The sequence below is a fragment of the Eschscholzia californica genome, unplaced genomic scaffold (assembly GCF_041429995.1).
Source record: "Eschscholzia californica isolate CP2 unplaced genomic scaffold, dmEscCali1.0.p SCAF_3, whole genome shotgun sequence".
Lineage (NCBI taxonomy): Eukaryota > Viridiplantae > Streptophyta > Magnoliopsida > Ranunculales > Papaveraceae > Eschscholzia > Eschscholzia californica.
Window position 1 is genome coordinate 43,242,034 of NW_028238420.1, and position 20,499 is coordinate 43,262,532.

Genomic DNA, 20,499 nt, shown 5'->3' on the forward strand with positions numbered 1-20,499 from the left:
TGTATCGAGCCATCTATTTTTTCCTGTCAGGTTCATTAGGAACGGGAATATCAATAAGATCCCAATGAACCCATACATTAGATGTTTTCGGTTTCTTTTTTCCTTTCTTTGGGCCATCTTGAACTGTAGTATCAACAGTAGAAGAATGCACAATAACTGGAATAACAATATTTGCTGAGGTACTTGTACCAACACCCGGTCCAAATGAAACCAGATTTGCAGTACTTGGACCAGAAGCTGGTGGAGCTCCAAGGTCCGTGACCTACAACAATTACTACTGTTGTAGTTGTAGTAATACAACAACCAAAATAACCAATCAACATACATATAAATAAAGCTAGAACATTTGTCATCATTTGGTCCAAAAACTAAATCAATTATGTTGCCTACTCTGAAGATAATCCCCGAGTATACCTTCATAATTCTGACTTAATTCTAACCATCAGGTTCTAACTAATCATCACGCAACCAAGAGAGTTAAATGAAGGAGAGTCCAAATTAACCTAAAAGTTTCAAGTTGGTAACTCTAGATCTGCCATCATAAACTGGAAGCAACTCAACTTGCCAAGAAAATGGCATAAGGAATCATATCGAGCTATGAGGCTAATCCAAGAATTTACCCTCATAACTTATACAAAACTCGAATAGGATTAGACATTTAGATTACAATCATTCATTCAAAACTCAAAAGCCATCAGATAAAATCATGAAACTGTCAAGCCATTCGACATACATGAAGGAGATGTCCTTCGACCAAAGATGCAATGAGAGCAATTTGTCGGATAAGACAATTGATGAAGAAGACCATCAAGTCCGGATGATTTAGGGGTCGTAGTGTTTAGCTAGAAATCACTACGATCGTCGAATTACAATGTAATTCGCGACTAACTTCGACCGGATCCTACATCGGGTTACACAGAAGAATGTCTATTTGATCGGATGATATGACTAGTGGGAATGAGACATATAATCATGAGAGTCTCATAATCATGTCTCATATGCCTAAAAGAAGTTTAGGCAAAGATAGCACAAAAGGCCCAAAAGAAGAGGTTTCGGGTCGGGGCACCAAAAAGGTGTTTTGGGCCATAGAGGAGGGCCGGCCATACGCAATAGGTAGCCCATAAGGGGCCGGCCAGATCTGGACAGTTTCATGTACATGGGGCGGCCACAACTAAGGAAACAAGAAAATAGAAACTAGTTTCCATTTTCGACTATTTCCTTAATCTTATTCAAAAGAGACTTTTTAGGAATCTAATTAGGGTTGGACTCTAACTTATAACTCTATAAAGGTCTCTTTGGGACTTGAATAAGGTGTGGAATTTCTCAAGAAGCTTTCTTACTCTACAACATCAAGTAGAGAAGAGAAAGTGAGCTAATTCCCGAGCTATCTAACTAGTCAATAAAAAAGAAGGTGTTCTTTCTATCAAACCACCATTGGAGTTCTAGTTAGCTACAAGGAGGGAAATAAAGTAGATCATTCGGTGTCTTGATTAGAGGAGCAACACGTGGAGCTCTTAGTCTTCGCATTCGAGGGAAAACTAGTGATTAAGGTAATCCTAAACTCTTAGTTAAATATTAGCTTATGCATGATGATCCTGGGAAAGCTATAGTCTTAGACATGAGATGTCTGAGATTCCGCTTGGAACACTAGTATGTATCATAACCCAACAATACATATCAATAAAGCTACAACATTTGTCATCATTTGGTCAAAAATCTAAATCAGACATGTTGCCGACATACTTAAAGAGCTTGCAATCCTTAGATGAAAGATAAAGCATAACCAGACCACGAAAGACAGAAACCAAGTGTTTAGGGTTTGTAACTGGATAATATGGTTGTCTCTTATTGTGAAAATAGTGGGTTCAACACTTAACCTGCAAAATATGAAAATAGTTAGAAAACGTAACACAAAACCTAACATAAGAGAAATCAGTAAGAACAAATCAAAGATTAGTAAGAACTTATTGTGGTATTGGGGTTAGTCGAGTATTTCGAGTTGTCATGGTTTCATCTCATAGATAACTAGAAAGTACATAGCCAGAAAGTTCAAAGAAAGAGAAAAGTAAGATAAAATCGAATTTAACACAAAAAAACTTTTGATTCAGAGAGAAATATAGAGAAAGTTAGTTAGGGTTAAGCCTTTAAACATACTTATAAATAGAGATTCAGAGAGAGAAAGCTTCGACAAAGAGAAGATGAAGATAAGGCTTCTTTATTTCTTTCGACGGAGAGAGGAAGCTTCGAGTAATCGAGTTGCCGACATAAGCAGAGGAAACCGTTAGAGTTCAAAGGAGAGGCGAGAGAGGTTACTGATTCAGTAATTCTAGGGTTTACTGATTGTAGGGTTTACTGATTGGCATCAAAGGAGAGAGACATTAAGAGGGCGGCTGAGATTGAGAGAGTGAAAGGAAAAGAAAAGAGTTGGAAAAGTTATTTGTAGGTTAAATTTCCAGCCTTCAAATCTAAAGAATGTAATTAACCCTACAAATCCAACAGTTTAAAATCAATCTTATAACCGGGCGAGTATACGGGTAGGGTAAAGGGACATGCATGATGGGTCTCAGTCGGGCGGACAAAACAAGCGGGCAGACCCGGTCAGATCATCAGGCAAGGACCTATGCTCGCATCCGTCCTCTTAAGGTCTTCCGGTCGGGCGGGTACGGACTATTCTGGTCATCGGACGGTCACGAACTCTCCGGAATCGGACGGTCGTGGGCGGGTTCCGGGTTCTCGAACCAAAATCCTACCCCTAGGTGTGTGTATACATATATATATATAAGAGCATCTCCAGTGGGGCACTCAAACTTTAACACTTAGAGTGCCACTTAGGATCTGTAGAGATTTTGGCAAACAATCTTCTTCAATGAGACACTCTAATTGACACTCCATGATGATGTGGAGGCAATTAATATAAAGACTCTCAAGAGATACACTCTAATACAATTAATATAAAGACTCTAAAGTGAGACACTCTAAAATTGGAGTGTCTCCTTGAGACTCTCTAAGTGTCACTTTAAATTTCTAACCAATACAAACCTTTGCTTTTTAACTACTTTTTATCTATTGAATTGAAGAGTGACATTTTTTTTGTTGAAAGAATTGAAGAGTGACATAGCAGAGGTATTCTAGAAATCTCGAATGGAGACAAAAAAAAAGTTTGGAGTATCTCTATATTGACACTTAAGAAAGAGAATCTTCATTGACACTTGACAAGTAGGACTTTGGAGTGTCCTATTCAAATTGTTCTAAGGGTAAAGAGGGTATTAACTGAAAAATGCATTGCCTATAGATAGAAAAAAAAATATTTGGAGATCTGTATTTGGGCTTGATATATAGGATTTTAGGATTTGAGCCCATTTTTGTGTTTTTTTATCAAAAATTTCTTTCTAGTTTTCTTGTGACTGAATATTAGCAAAAAGAATAGCGCCTAGAACAATACTATAGGGCGACTCTAGAAACATTAGGTTAAAATTTCGTCAGATTTGATTAATACAACTGTTCGTGCCCTGAGGAACAAGTGTCTACACCCTTGTTTTATATCTAGTAGACTTGGTTGTGCTGCTTATTCTGATCTGTTTCTAGGGTTTAATTTGTAACTCAAATTGACTAAATATTAGAACAATGATCACTGAAGAGTTGAAAAAGATGATGCCTTTTCTATTTTGAAGAATTCATTGTTCTTGGAATTAGGGAACCGATGGGGAGAAAGTTGTACTAGTAAGAAATAATCTATATATCATCAATGTTCAATAAAAAAAAAAAAATCTATAAACTAAATTTACATTATGGTGAACACTGGATTAACTAACGGGCAGCGTATCGGAGTGATGGAACCGATTCCATTGGCTGGTCCTTTTGAGATTGATGTTAACAAGACCCAAGAACTTGAGAAGTTCTTGGTAGATGTTGGGTTGTATGAAGGTCAAGAGGAGGCTGTGTCCAGGGAGGAAGTGCTGGCTAGGCTAGATCAGATTGTAAAGACATGGGTAAAAGTGGTGAGCCGAAATAAAGGGTTTAGTGAGCAACTGGTTCAAGAAGCCAATGCCAAGATATACACTTTTGGTTCTTATTGCCTTAGGGTACACGGCCCTGGCGCAGATACAGACACACTATGTGTAGGACCTAGACATGCAACAAGAGAAGAAGATTTCTTTGTAGAACTGTACAAGATGCTAGCCGAGATGCCTGAAGTGTCAAAATTGCATCCTGTGCCAGACGCTCATGTCCCTGTCATGAAATTCAAATTTTGTGGGGTATCTATCGATCTTCTTTATGCCAGGTTGTTCGTTGTGGGTTATTCCAGAAGACTTGGATATTTCGCAAGACTCCGTATTGCCGAATGTAGATGAGCAGACAGATCGCAATCTCTATGGATGCAGAGTTACGGACCAGATTCTGCGCTTGGTACCAAATGTCAAGAGTTTCCGAACGACCTTGAGATGTATGAGGTTTTGGGCGAAACGTCGAGGAGTTTATTCTAATGTCGCAGGGTTTCTTGGTAGTATAAACTGGGTGTTGGTTGTTGCTCGTATATGCCAATTATATCCTAATGCATCACCTAGTATGTTGGTTTCTCGGTTCTTTAGGGTTTATACTCAGTGGCGATGGCCAAATCCAATTATGTTGTGCTCAATTGAAGAAGGAACATTAGGACTCCCTATTTGGGACCCCAGAAGAAATCCACGAGATAGGTTGCATACAATGCCTATTATAACACCTGCTTATCATGCATGAACTCTAGCTACCATGTTTATAATAGTACATTGCGAGTTATGAAGGAAGAGTTCGAGAGAGGATATGATATTTGTGAGGCAATGGAGATAAATAAGGCCGACTAGAACTCACTCTTCGAACCCTATCCTTTCTTTGATGCATATAAGAACTATCTGCAGATTGATTTAAATGCAGAAAATGAAGATGACTTGAGAAATTGGAAGGGATGGGTCGAATCCAGACTTCGCCAGCTTACATTAAAGATTGAGAGGACCACCTCTAATATGCTTAAATGCCATCCACATCCTGGTGACTTCCCAGACAAATCCAAACCATTCCATTGTTCTTACTTCATGGGTTTACGAAGGGGACAAGGGGTTTCAGCTGTACAGGAAGGTGGAGAATTTGATATAAGATTTACTGTTGAGGAACTCACGATCGTTGTTGGCATGTACACTATGTGGAAGCTGTTGGACTAATTAGTTTAATTGTCCTTCTCGAATACAAAATTCGATAATGATTCCGTTCGACAAATTATGCAACAGACTAACAACAATATAAAGTATAATTTTATGACCGAGTCGAGTATTGGATACTCTCTCCTTAAGACGTTATTCGTCCCGCAATGGTGCTAAGCCGGGTTGTATATACGAATCGTCTCCCAGGATAAAACAGTCTTACCTTCTTGAAGCGCAGCACTTCTTTCTTCAAGAAACTTCGAACCAAATAAGTAGAGAACTCTCTTAACTTCTTAGACTTCTAATGCAAACTCTAAACTCAGAAAACTAATTGATTTTTCTATATCCTATAATGAAATCTGGATTATGTATATATAGAGATGATTGTGACTATATGGAGAGACATCTATATGGAGAGACATGATCCTAGGGATGTGTCTCTTTTAATTTTAATTCAATCAAGGCAATGGTTCAAATTGCCAACAATCCCCCACATGAATTAAAATTTATTCTACATGAAGACTATGCAAACTGACAATGCATACAAACTAAGAGAGTTCATATGGAAGTTGTTGCATCAGGAGAGGTGGCTTTTGGCATTGAACCTTCCTTAGTGTATGACTACCGAACTTACTAATTGATTAGTGAACATGATGTCTTGAACTATTCAATTTTCGCAGTAAGCCGATACAATAGCCAACACACAACTTCTTCCGTACATATTTGATTCTTTGGTTGTGTCCTTTTCGGCCCTGGACATCTCCTGGATTCATGAGTGCTTTAGAGAATTCCGCCTTAAGACATTCTCATAGAACCGGCATCAGTTCTACACTCACATAGGTGATGTCCTATGAAGAGTACCCTGACGTACCCCACTTGTTTACACAAGAATATAGGCATCATTAAAAGCATCGCTTATCCTATCACCTGACAGGCAACACTGATACTTAGGAATGGGAAAGAGAATGACTCTTTCAGTGTTACTGGCGAGTATTTCACATTTATGTTGTCCCTTTTGAACCTAGATCTTGGGATCTCCAGTCAACTAGGTTGGGTTTCTATTGCGATCTACTCATTTACTTTAGGCTTTAAGTCCATTCCCCTTGATAACTTGTACATTTGCTCTTTCGATAACCCCTTTGTAAACTGATCCGCAAGGTTATCCTTTGATTTTATATAATCAATTGTTATAATTCCACTTGAGAGCAAATGTTTAACGGTATTGTGTCTTCGACGTATGTGTCGAGATTTTCCGTTATACATTTTATTATGTGCCTTGCCAATTGCCGATTTACTATCGCAATGTATTTTAATAGCAGACACCGGTTTTGGCCAAATTGGAATATCCTCTAGAAAATTACGAAGCCATTCAGCTTCTTCTCCAGCTTTGTCTAAAGCAATAAACTCTGACTCCATGGTTGATCTTGCTATGCAAGTTTGTTTTGAGGACTTCCATGAAACGGATGCACCACCTATAGTAAAAACATAACCGCTTGTGGATTTAGAATCGTTTGTATCTGAAATCCAATTTGCATCAGTATACCCTTCAAGAACTGCAGGGTATTTGGTAAAATGTAACCCATACTCCTTAGTATATCTTAAATATCTAAGAGCTCTTATCAGAGCACTCCAATGACTTGTATTTGGATTGCTCGTAAACCTACTCAATTTACATACTGAGTATGCAATATCAGGTAGTGTACAATTCATTAGATACATCAAACTACCAATTATCCGAGAATATTCTAATTGGTTAGTACTATGACCCGTATTCTTAGTTAGATGTAGACTAAGGTCTATTGGAGTTTTTACAACTTGATTATCATTTTTGTTGAATTTCTCTAAAATTTTCTCAATATAATGTGATTGAGATAAAACTATTCCATTAGAAGTTCGACATATCTTGATTCGAAGAATTAAGTCTGCTTGACCTAAATCTTTCATATCAAATACTTTTGATAGCATTTTCTTCGTAGATTTGATCATATCTAAATTGCTACCCATTATTAACATGTCGTCTACAAACAAACATAGAATTATAACTCCGTTGGTAGTAGATTTAGTGTAGACACATTTATCACACTCGTTAATACTAAAATCATTTGACAGCATGGCTTTGTCGAATTTTTCGTGCCACTGTTTTGGTGCTTGTTTTAGCCCATACAATGACCTTACTAATTTACAAACTTTCTTTTCTTGACCAGATACTATAAACCCTTCTGGTTGTTCCATATAAATTTCTTCTTCTAATTCGCCATTCAAGAAAACTGTTTTAACATCCATTTGATGTATCTCTAAATTTTATAGAGCTGCTATAGCAATTAGCACCCGAATTGATGTGATTCTCGTAACAGAAGAATACGTATCAAAATAGTCTAATCCTTCTTTTTGTTTAAATCCTTTTGCGACAAGTCTTGCTTCGTACTTGTCAATAGAACCATCCATTTTTAATTTTTTTTTTCTTAAAAATTCATTTATAACCCAATAGTTTACATCTTGGTGGAAGATCTACTAACTCCCATGTATGATTCTGAAGGATAGACTCAATTTCGCTATTTACGGCCTCTTTCCAAAATTGAGATTCAGGAGAAGACATTGCTTCTTTGTATGTTTGTGGTTCTTGTTCTAACAAATATGTGAGGAAATCAGGACCGTATGTTTTGGCAATTTTTTTTTTGTCTCTTGCCTCTTCGGGGTTCCTCTTTACTTTCTCCTGCTTGTGGTTCTTGAACCACATTCTCTTTATCATTTTGGTTTGTATTTTCATTGTTACTAATATTCTCAAATTTCCTCTTTTGAGAACTTTTCTCATCGTCTAATTTACATGGAAATATGTCCTCAAAAAATGTAGCATTTCTTGATTCGATTACCGTATTAACATGTAAGTCTTGAATTTCAGACTTATGTATGAGAAATCTGTATGCACTACTATTATGTGCATATCCTATGAAAATACAATCGATAGTTTTTTGTCCAATTTTGACCTTCTTTGGTGTAGTAATCGCCACTTTTGCTAAACACCCCCACACTTTGAAGTATTTATAAGAAGGCTTTTTTCCTTTCCATAACTCATAAGGAGTTTTATCCTTTTTCTTATGAGGCAATTTGTTCAAAATATAGTTTGCTGAAAGCAAAATTTCCCCCCACAAATTTTGAGGTAATCCGGAACTTATAAGTAATGCATTTATCATTTCTTTTAAAGTTCGATTTTTCCTTTCAGCGACTCCATTTTGCTGAGGCGAATAAGGAGCCGTTGTTTGACGGATAATACCACTTTCAGCACAAATGTCAGCAAATGGTGATTCATATTCACCACCTCTATTACTTCGTAAAGTTTTGATCTTTTTATCGAGTTGATTCTCAACTTCACTCTTATATATTTTAAATTTTTCTACGGCTTCATCTTTACTTCTTAACAAGTAAACATGACAATATCTAGTACTATCATCTATAAACGTGATGAAGTACTTTTTCTCGCCTCTTGTTTGAACCGTTTTTAAGTCACATATATCACTATGTATCAGTTCTAACGGTTCTGTGTCTCTTTCAACCGAACGGAAAGACGACTTAGTCATTTTAGATTCGACACAAACTTCACATTTATGATTGGGATTTAAGTCGAATTTAGGTATAAGGTCCATGTTAATTAATCTTCTTAAAGAATCTTAATTAACATGTCCTAACCTCTCATGCCACTTAATACAAGAATCAATAATATAAGCAGAATTATTAATTTTATTGATCTTAGGAATAACAGTCATTACATTCATCTTGAATAGACCTTCACTTAAATACCCTTTCCCACGTACATCCCATTTGTAGTAAGAACAAAATTACCCGATTCAAATACAAGCTTCAAGTCATTCTTACTTAATAAAGAACCAGAAACTAAATTCTTTTGGATGCTGGGTACATGAAGAACATTTTTCAGAGTTACTTCCTTCTCAGATGTGACTTTCAGTATAACTGTCCCATTGCCTTCAACTTTCAAGGTTGTCGAATTTCCCATAACTAAAGGTTCGGCATTTTCCACCTTCGTATAAGATGAAAATACTCCTTTATCTGAACACATATGATGAGTAGCACCAGTATCTACCCACCATTCTCTTGGATGATTAACCAAGTTTGGCTCAGAAATAACGGCACACAAGTTAATCTCTTTAACACCACCAGACAAACTATCTATCACTTTGTCTTCCGTCTTTTCCCTGTCATTTTTCTTCCAAATTTTGGAGCGACAATCTTTGACAAGATGTCCTTTCTTGTTACAGTTATAACAAGTCTTTCTGAACTTCTTAGAATTCGCTTGATATTTTTCTTTGCCAGAAAAATCAACGCCGATAAACTTCTCAGGTCTTTCTCTATGAAAACCATGAGTTGGCTTGACGGGAATGTTGGTTCCGATATTACTTGCCATTTGTCTACTTACATACACAATTTAAATTAGAATCTCGTAAAAGTAATATAGTAATTGCATTTCAATACACTGTTATGTATCTATCATATTCGTTTCAATCCAAAATAATTAATCAAAATTAATTGTATACATAAAAAGCACTTAATCACAACACATTATATATTTGACGACTCTATAGATTCAAACATAGTTAATGAAGAAGCTAAATTATCACAGAACCTTCGTGAGAAAGTCTAGTATACATACTACTTCTAACATTATAAAAGAAATCGATAAATTGTGGCCACCACACAGGCCTAATTGTTTCTTATGGGATAGATAAGTTAACATGAAAGTGACAACTAAAGGTTCATGGAAATTGGAACCAGGGGCACATGGTATTCATCTGGACTACTAATGGAGAAAGGAACCGAATGTAATATGAATCATTGAATTGGACAGTAACTTTGGTAATCACTTTGTTACCAAACAGTGCTATTGTTTACTCACTTCGAATGGAATAAAAAGTCACCGCCTCATGCATTAGTATAGTTGGCATAACCCCATTAAGTTGAATAAGATAACCATTGGGCATCAATGGCGTAACTCGAACTAATTTCTCCAACAAGTACACTACTCATTTGGATGTATAGGTAGTTTGAATTGATGTTAAAAAGAACCACTTCTTTGTGATAAATAATAACATTCAATCTTTTAATTACAGAAAAAATGAAGCATCAATAAACATTAACGAAACCAAACTCAGTTTAATATGTATATTAAACTCAAGACATGGATGATGATAAAATGACATACATTATAGTTGCTTCATACTCCAGAAGATATTATGAATAAATTTAAAAGGAAAGATGATGTGATTGTATCCAAGTTATCTTGTAAATCTATTTGATACTACCATATACAAGTGGGCAAAACCATCTAATTAAAAGGATATGGTCAAGAATAACAGAGAAGTGCATTAAGTTTTCTTTTCATGTAATAGTCACTCACGTCCAATGGACATAGGTTTTCGGGGTTTAAGTTCTATAACAACGAAGAACAGATGACAAGTAACTGTACCCAATCTATGTATTGTTATTAGTGGAGGTTAATTTTCTGCTTCTACTTGTGAGGGTTGAATTTACAGGAAGGGTTAGAATACTCATCAGATCAAATAAATTTGACAAGCGAAATCCGACACACGAATAACGTCTTAAGATTGTTGGACTAATTAGTTTAATTGTCCTTCTCGAATACAAAATTCGATAATGATTCCGTTCGACAAATTATGCAACAGACTAACAACAATATAAAGTATAATTTTATGACCGAGTCGAGTATTGGATACTCTCTCCTTAAGACGTTATTCGTCCCGCAATGGTGCTAAGCCGGGTTGTATATACGAATCGTCTCCCAGGATAAAACAGTCTTACCTTCTTGAAGCGCAGCACTTCTTTCTTCAAGAAACTTCGAACCAAATAAGTAGAGAACTCTCTTAACTTCTTAGACTTCTAATGCAAACTCTAAACTCAGAAAACTAATTGATTTTTCTATATCCTATAATGAAATCTAGATTATGTATATATAGAGATGATTGTGACTATATGGAGAGACATCTATATGGAGAGACATGATCCTAGGGATGTGTCTCTTTTAATTTTAATTCAATCAAGGCAATGGTTCAAATTGCCAACAATTCTTTATCGGAAAATTTCCTTTTCTTTTTCAGCCCCCCTTCAACCACATTCACTTTTGAGATTTCAGAAGGCTTCTCATTCTTTTTCTCGGCAAGACGACTATCTTCTTCAACTCTCAATTTTAAAATCAAGTCCTCCAAGTCCATTTCCTTGCGTTTATGCTTAAGGTAATTTTTAAAATCTTTCCAAGATGGTGGCAATTTTTCAATAATTGCTCCCACTTGAAATGATGCAGTAATCACCAATTTTTCTGCCTTTAATTCTTGTAAAATTAATTGGAATTCTTGAACTTGGCTAATGACAGTTTTCAGGTCTGTCATCTTGAAATCCAAGAACCTTCCTATGATGAATTTTTTCACTCCGGCAGTTTCAGACTTATACTTATTCTCTAATGATTCCCATAATTCTTTTGCCGTTTTAATCGGACTATAAACGTTGTATAAGGAATTATCGAGACCATTGAGAATGTAATTTTTGCAAAGGAAATCAGAATGTTTCCAAGCATCTACTGCAGCCACATTCTCAAAATCCGACCCATCTTCCTTGAGAGTGGGTGCTTCTTCGTATAACAGCCTAGCAAGGTTAAGAGTGGTCAAATAGAACAACATCTTTTGTTGCCTGGAATGGAAACTCGTGTATCTCATGTAAGACGCAGGAACATTCCCATGTTTGTCTTCCCACGTGGAGTTCAACTTCGTTCTCGTAAAGTAGCTAGCACTTCAGGAGTTAGATTAGAAAGGGGAAGGAAATGGATGCTAGATGATGATGATGATAACGCTGCAAACCAGAGAAACGTGAAGTCTGTATCTATAACTCACGGGGCTAGTGATGAGGGTTCTATTGGTGATTCTGGAAGTCTCATTCTGCCAGAAGGAGCTATGGAGGAAGATTGTAATACTCGGAATGGGAATGCGACATATCCTGTTAATCCTTTGGAGAGTACTACCCCGCCTCTAAATGGTGGAGAAGATGTCGTGTCTGGTATTGGTACCACCGTGCCAATGGAATTGTATCTCCAAATGGCGGTTTCCCAGAGCTCGAAGAACTTGAAGATGAGTTAGAATCTTCACAAGTCAGAGATTCCAGAAAGATCGCCAAAGGCAGTCTTGTGGAGTCGTCAACTGCCAAACAGAGTCAGCAGACAACACTACAATTGATGGCAAATGGAGCCGATCCTTCATCAGGTGGAGCCTAACTACTATGGTGAAAGCTACAGGCACAAGCATATTAGAAAAGAAGAAGAAGAGAGAATTGATTTTGATTTCATTCAATTAACATTGACCATTACAATTCAACTCTTGAGTTTAAATAGAGATTAAGAGAGAGAAAGAAACAGAAAGAGAAACAGAAAGTAGAGAGAGAGAGAGAAAGAGTTAGTTATAACTAACTCTTTTCTTAACTAACTCTAAAACCCTTCTTAACTAACTCTAACAGTTTCATAACAACTTTACTAACTAATCTTGATTAAGCTAATCTAACTAGGTTATAACCGAGAATAATTACTTATCCTTAACATCCCCCTGCAAACTCAACATGGGTGGAGAGATGTTGAGTTTGGATCTTAGGGCAGCAAATCGAGTAATGGAGAGAGGCTTGGTGAGGATGTCAGCAAGCTGATCATGGGTAGAGATGTGTCGCACCTGAAGCTTATGATTCTTCACCATGTCACGCACAAAATGATAAGCTATTTCAACATGCTTCATGCGACTATGAAATATTGGATTGGCTGTGAGATAAGTAGCCCCTAGATTGTCACACCAAAGTATTGGGGAAGAACTTGATTGAATTGTTAATTCATCAAAAAGGGATTGAATCCAAAGAAGCTCAGAGGTAGCATCTGCAATTGCCTTATACTCAGCCTCAGTGCTAGAACGAGCAACTGTTCCCTGCTTCTTAGAACACCATGAAATCAAATTAGAGCCCATGAAAATGAGAATGCCACCAGTGGACTTTCTATCATCTGGACATCCTGCCCAATCAGCATCTGAAAAGGCTTGGAGGTTGCAATCCGAGAAACCATTAAGAGTAAGAGATGACTTATGAATGGTAAAACAATAGTCAATGGTGTTCTTGAGATATCTTAATATACGTTTAACTGCACTCCAATGATCTTGAGTAGGTTGTTTAAGAAATTGACAAACTTTGTTGACAGCATACGAAATATCCGGTCTGGTAATAGTAGTATACTGTAAGGCACCCACTGTGCTTCTATATACAGTGATGTCTGAGTCACTTAAAGGATCACCCTCATCCAACTTTAGAATTGTGGAAGGAGCCATTGGAGTGGAGACAGACTTAGCATCATTCATCTTTGTTTTGAGAAGAAGGTTGGAGATATATTGCTTTTGAGAGAGAAGAAGACCATCTGAATTAGGTGTCACCTCAATTCCAAGAAAGAAATTGAGAGAACCTAAATCAGAGATAGCAAATTCTTGAGAGAGAGAAGAAATAGTAGATTGAACCAAAGAAGAGTCACTCCCAGTGATGATGATATCATCAACATAGATGAGAATATAAAGAACAGAAGTAGAAGAGATGCTATAAAACAAAGAGGTATCAGTTTGAGAAGCCATGAAACCTTGACTTAGAAGATAAGAGCTTAATCTCTCAAACCAAGCTCGAGGAGCTTGTTTGAGACCATAGAGTGATCTTTGTAGCTTGCAGACATGAGTGGGTTTATCTGAATCAATGAAACCAGGAGGTTGGCTCATATAAACCTCTTCCTTGAGAAAGCCATTAAGAAAGGCATTTTTGATATCAAGTTGTCTAAGAACCCACCCTTTTGAGACAGCCAAAGAAAGTATAATTCTAATAGAGACAGGTTTGATGACTGGACTGAATGTCTCCTCATAATCTATACCCTCAACTTGATTGAAGCCCTTAGCAACTAATCGAGCTTTGTATCTAGAAATAGAACCATCAGCATTTTTCTTGATTCTAAATACCCATTTACAGCCAATAACATTCATAGTAGAAGAAGAGGGAATAAGTTCCCAAGTACCATTCTGAATTAGAGCATTGATCTCCTCAGACATGGCTGATCTCCATTTGGGATCTTTAGAAGCTTGGAGATATGTAGTTGGAGTAATGTCATTGGGTGGAAGAGAAACAGTATAAGCTTTTGGTTTTCGAATACCATCTTTGGCCCTGGTTATCATAGGATGAGAGTTCAAAACAGGAGAAATAGAAGATGGAATATGAGAAGAGGATGGAATAGGAGGAGAAGATGTGATAGGAGGAGAAGGTGGAATAAGAGGAGAAGATGTGATAGGAGGAGAAGATGTGATAGGAGGAGAGGATGGAATAGGAGGAGAAGATGGAATAAGAGAAGAGAATGGAATAAGAGGAGGGGAGAATGGAATTGAGGTGGAAGGTGAGAAAGATTGAGAAGGAGTGATAAGTGATTGATAGGGAAAAAGGGATTCATCAAACACCACATTAGAGGAGATGACAATATGATGATTGATAGGATTAAGACATCTATAACCCTTATGCTTAGGACTATACCCAAGGAAAATGTGACAAGAACTTCTAAAGTCTAATTTGTGTTTATTATAGGGTCGAAGGCAAGGATAGCAGCCACATCCAAAGATTTTGAGATAGTTGTAGTCTGGTTTTGTGTGAAATAAAGCTTCAAGAGGAGAGATGTCATGAAGTACTGGAGTAGGCAATCTGTTTATGAGATAGACAGCAGTCTCAAATGCAAAATCCCAAAAAGAAATAGGTAAGTTAGCATGAGCTAACAAAGCTAGACCAGTTTCTACTATGTGTCTATGCTTTCTTTCCACCATACCATTCTGTGCATGATCATGAGGACATGAAATTCTATGACCAATACCATTTGCCTCAAGAAACTTGGACACATTTCAAAATTCACCACCCCAATCAGATTGTAGACATTTTATTTTGAGGGAAAATAGAGTTTCAACATGAGATTTGAAGAGAAGGAAAGTTGAAAACACATCAGACTTATTAAGAAGGGGAAAAATCCAAGTGTATCTAGTGAATGTGTCTAGAAAGGTAACATAGTATTTGTATCCATTAAAGGAAGGAGTGGAAGCAGGTCCCCAAACATCAGAGTGTATTAAGTCTAAAGGAGCATTTACAGAAGATACACTTGATGGATGAAACAGAGAATGGCTTTTGGCCATTTGACAAGAATTACAAACAAATGGAAGAAGAGAAGTAAAATGAAGTTTATTTGATTGAATTACATGTTTCATTGTTCTGAAAGCTGGATGACCAAGTCGAGAATGCCAATCAGGAGCCAATGAGGAAGCATAGACAGCACCATTAACATCAGATGAAGGAGTATGAAGCTGAACTTTGTAAAGACCATCCTCACATGGCCCTTGGACAAGCTCCTTGTTAGTTTGAAGATCCTTGATGTTAAAATGATAGGGAAAGAATTGAAAATAGCAATTATTGTCTTTAGCAAACTTATGAACAGATAGAAGATTCTTAGTAATAGAAGGAACATGAAGAATGTCCTTAAGTAAAAAAGGATTAGAATCAAAAGATGCATAAGTTGAACCAGTATGAGAAATAGACAAACCTGAGCCATTGCCAATCTTTACTTGACCTTGACCTTTGAATTCTGATTGAATACTCAAATTTGCTAGTTCAGAAGTGACATGATGAGTAGCACCAGAATCTGGATTCCAAGTGGTGGAGGAAGAAGATGAAGAAGGTGGTGGAGCAGAAGTATATGTGTTATGAATCTCTGGGAAATAAGTCTCATAATCAGTAGAAGAGGGAGAATCAAAGTGAGAGGGAACATAAGATTGATCAGCATCAGAGTAGGGATAAGAATGATAATAGGCTGATGAGTAATCAGGAAAGTAAGAATGAGAATCATCAAATTCAGTAAGAAAGGTTTGATGATCAGAAGAAGAAGAAGATTTAGGTTGAAATGCTGAGTTATTCTTATTGTAACAGTAGAAGGCATAATGACCTGATTTGCCACAAATTTGGCATATAACTGGAGAAGAATTATTAGGTGATCGACCTCTAATCATATTTCTACCATGAAATCTCACATCAGATCTTCCTCTTCCTCGAAAATAAGAAGGAGCTCGATGAAAACCTCTAGAAGAAGAATTTTGAGTGAAATTAATAGAGGAATTAGCAAGATAAAGAGAAGCCTCATGTTGTAATCTGTTTTCTTCAATAAGGAGAAGACCGAGAAGATCATTAATAGAGTAATTTTGTGATTGAAGAGAGAAAGCAGCACGAAAGGGGCCATAATCAGAAGATAGACCTCTGAGAATTGTATCACAGAGATCATCATCAGAGATAGGTTTAGAAGCTTGTCGTAGTTGTAAAGCAAGAGATTTGGCTTTGTTAAAATAGGTTTGAATGGAATCAGAACCTTTCTTTAAAGATTGAAGATCATGTTTGAGGTTTGAAACTCTAGCTTTTGAGTGAGAGGAGTAAGATTTTTCTAGTTCAGACCAGACCTCATGAGAACTGGATAGATCAAGCACTTGACTGTGAGTTTCTTCAGTGAGAGAGGCAAGAAGCCAGCTTAGGATCATTTGATCTTGCTTAATCCAATTAGTATATTCAGGATTAAGTAATGGAAGATCTGAATCATGAGAACGAATGAATTTGGTAGGGCAAGGAGATGTGCCATCCACAATGCTAAGAACATCATAAGAACGCAGTAGAGGAAGGAATTGAGATTTCCAAAATATGTAGTTTGTGGATGTTAGCTTATTCGAAACATATTGATTGACAGTAGAAGGAGATGGAAGAGTAACAAAGGAAGAAGAAGAAGAAAAATTTGGAGAAGAAGAAGAAGAACCAGTAGCCATTAATGGAGAAAAAAAGAGAAAATTTCGTTGATTGAAAGAAGAAAAAGGAACAATTAGAAAAAGGAACAATTAAAACAAGGAAAAGAAGAAGAAAGATTAGAAAATTAAACCTGATTTGATCGAGAAGATCGAAAAAGTTGAAGGCTCTGTTACCATATTAGAAAAGAAGAAGAAGAGAGAATTGATTTTGATTTCATTCAATTAACATTGACCATTACAATTCAACTCTTGAGTTTAAATAGAGATTAAGAGAGAGAAAGAAACAGAAAGAGAAACAGAAAGTAGAGAGAGAGAGAGAAAGAGTTAGTTATAACTAACTCTTTTCTTAACTAACTCTAAAACCCTTCTTAACTAACTCTAACAGTTTCATAACAACTTTACTAACTAATCTTGATTAAGCTAATCTAACTAGGTTATAACCGAGAATAATTACTTATCCTTAACAAAGCACATGAGAGCTTCCTTAGTCGAGGTGGTGAAGGTAGAAAGCGATCTTTTTCGGCAAAAGAAAGAAAAAAAGGAACTCTTAAGCAACTATTTTGTTTACATGTATTATGGTTCTTGACTGCTTATTCGATCCCCTTACTGGAACTTTCTGTATGCACCAAAGAAGAATGCTAACAAAATATATGATATTTACTTTTAGTCTCATGTTTACCGTAATATTTATACTTATTTTCTCTCTTTGGCTGCCAAAATTCATCCAATTTTATCTTTTTTTTTGCTCTCTTTCTATTCTAATCCACTTGATTTAAAATAATCATAATTATGCAAAACATTAACATGCAGCGGATTAGATACATTACATGTTTACCTTACGTCTCGGGATTTCTCGGTCTGTGTGCATCTTCATCTACATTTGCTGCTGCAGGTTAGATACATTCGCGGGATTTCCGTGGTTCAGCCCCTCGGCATTGCTCCCCTTTCTCTTGACATGAAGCTTTCGAGTTTCTTGGATGATATCTTGAGTCTTATGTTCTACAATTGTCAGACCCTCCTAAAACAAGAATAGCTTGTATAAGAGGGAGATTTAGAAAAGATGAGTCAAACCAAATAAGCAACACCTTGTATGAGTTTGCGAGACTTTTAAGAAATTCACACATCGAACAATCACATCCATTACAATGTTATGGATAACAAAGTATTTACTCTACATATTGATATCTTAGTAAAAGATGAACAAGGGTAAATATATAACAAAAATAACGTGAGAACAACAAAATGTTATGTATTGAAACTGATTAGCAATACAACAGCTGCTGTTCGAAATGGAATTACATGTTTCCAACTAGAAAGCAAAACAAAGATGCAAGCTGTGGCACTTCTCATTCTTACCTGGTCTCTCATCGACGTGTCGACTACCCGGGGTTGACTTTTAGCAGTCATGTCAAAAAAATTAAGATATGTTCATCAACGCACCGCTAAAGCGACCTAACGCCTCAAACACTCCTGACCTTTTCACACTAGGTCCCCGCGAGGTACAAATGTACCCAAGGCACTGTAAATAGCCGAATAGGACATAACTTACTTTTTTTTCTGTTACAACGGACATAACTTACTTGTATACCCATATGTATGGCTTAAGTTTTAAGTCCATACCCAACTTAACTATGTCACCTGTGTTTAGTTGGTTGTTTCAAACCTCATTCAGTACTAAGAATAAGATTTATATATGCTAATTTTGGGTAAGCTACAAATGAGTGTAGGCTGTATAGCTTACACACAATCTTAACCAACCTTCTTAGTCAATACCAAAATTTATAATTGGGTCTTTTAATGTTGTGGGCGTCTCGTGGAACCGCACCTCCTACATTGCCAACCACCTGCCACTACAGAGAGGTATCAACAGAGTCGTAGCTGACAAAATATGAGACCTAATAAAGAAATATTTTTTATTCGCCAAGTAATAAACAAAAGATTGAAATAACATGACTGTTTCTATATAATAAGCATGACATCTTTCCATGCAAAAATTTTCTTATTTGTTATGATTGTATTTCAACAGAGTACTATTCAGAAATTAAGGGAAGGAGAGTGACTTCACATTTAGGCTTTTTGTCACTCAAGTAGTCAAGGTGAAAAGAATCGTATAGGAAGATCAATTTTTGATATAAAAAGAGAATTTTTTATTCGATAAATAAATACCTATGGTTGGTAACATAGTGGGAACTAGAAAGGTTAAATTCTCACTTTCTCCTTGAGCTATATCAAAAGTTAGAGTTGTGATTTGTGTCATGTCACACAATCTCTAGAGTTTAAAGAGGCATATGTTACAAGTGACAACTTAAGAAATAAAGTAGAAACGAGATTTGTGAGTCGTTAATATTTTTTATCTGCTACACACATACTATACTCTATAACAACTGAGTTGTTAGACTATAAAAGTTAAACTATCAAAGAGAAATAAAGAGATTTGCAAGAGAGGATAAAGAAGCGAGATTTGTTCCTTCTTGGTATCTCATCTGCTACGTCTATACTATATCAACTTAGTTATTAGACTATAAAAGTAAAAAAAGTTAAACTATCAACTAAACATGATAAAAAAGATATTCATCCCATTAATCAAATACATATGGTGAATTTGGACCCTCCCAAGAAAAAGAGAGTACAAGACTACAGTGGTAATTGAGCTCAAACCCAAGATCATTGAATATGACAACACTACCAAAATTTCTAATACAAGCTAAAGGTATCTTTGGAAGGACTTCCCAAGTATTAAACTAAAGTGTTATGAATTTTGTGAATTTTTTTTTTTTTTTGTTAAACTTAGGTTATTGGATGGTAGCAGATGGTTAGTTGACTGTCCAAAAATGCAGTATGTTTTGGTTTTATAAATTAAACAAATGACGAAAGTTGAGAAGAATTAACAAGGAGCTGGTTTGCCCGAGTGGTTAAGGGGGAAGACTTAAGATCTTCTGCACATAAGTGCGCATGGGTTCGAACCCCATAGCCAGCAAATTTTATTAATCATTTTTTCTTTCTTTTTATTTGTCCCCACGGATGCCTTCATCATTTCGTAGTCAGTAAAGGAATCCAAATTGTGGGTACGATTGGATTCATAGTTGAAGGTGCATTCTCTGCTCTCACCAAATTCGAAAGATGAAGTAAGTCTTGTGTGATGCGATGATATATCGTATCAAGGTTGTAGGGAGAAGAATCGAAGATCTAATTGTGTTAATTTCATTGATTACATTTGATTCTGCGAGTAAGTAGCTTAGTGGATTCCCTCGTCTAGCTCGTCGGGGTCGGATGCTGAATCGTGATAGAGGTTCCACCTTCGGAAGTAAGGAAGTGAGCGCTCACTCGCCCTATAACAGATAAGCAGGAGAGGAATCGGTTTCCTTTTTTAGTTGAATTTGCATTCTCGGTCTCACCAAATTCAAAGACGAAGTAAGTCTTGTGTGATGCGATTGTTG

The 20,499-nt window shown here is 36.5% G+C and overlaps 1 non-coding gene and 1 pseudogene across 1 annotated transcript; both read left to right on the plus strand.

Moving 5' to 3' along the window:
• Window positions 1-3,788: 3,788 nt before the first annotated feature.
• Window positions 3,789-12,328, plus strand: LOC147550573 (nuclear poly(A) polymerase 1-like; annotated as a pseudogene).
• Window positions 12,329-19,956: 7,628 nt separating this feature from the next.
• Window positions 19,957-20,039, plus strand: TRNAL-UAA (transfer RNA leucine (anticodon UAA)). Its single transcript has one exon. It is a non-coding gene; the product is annotated as a tRNA-Leu (tRNA).
• Window positions 20,040-20,499: the final 460 nt, after the last annotated feature.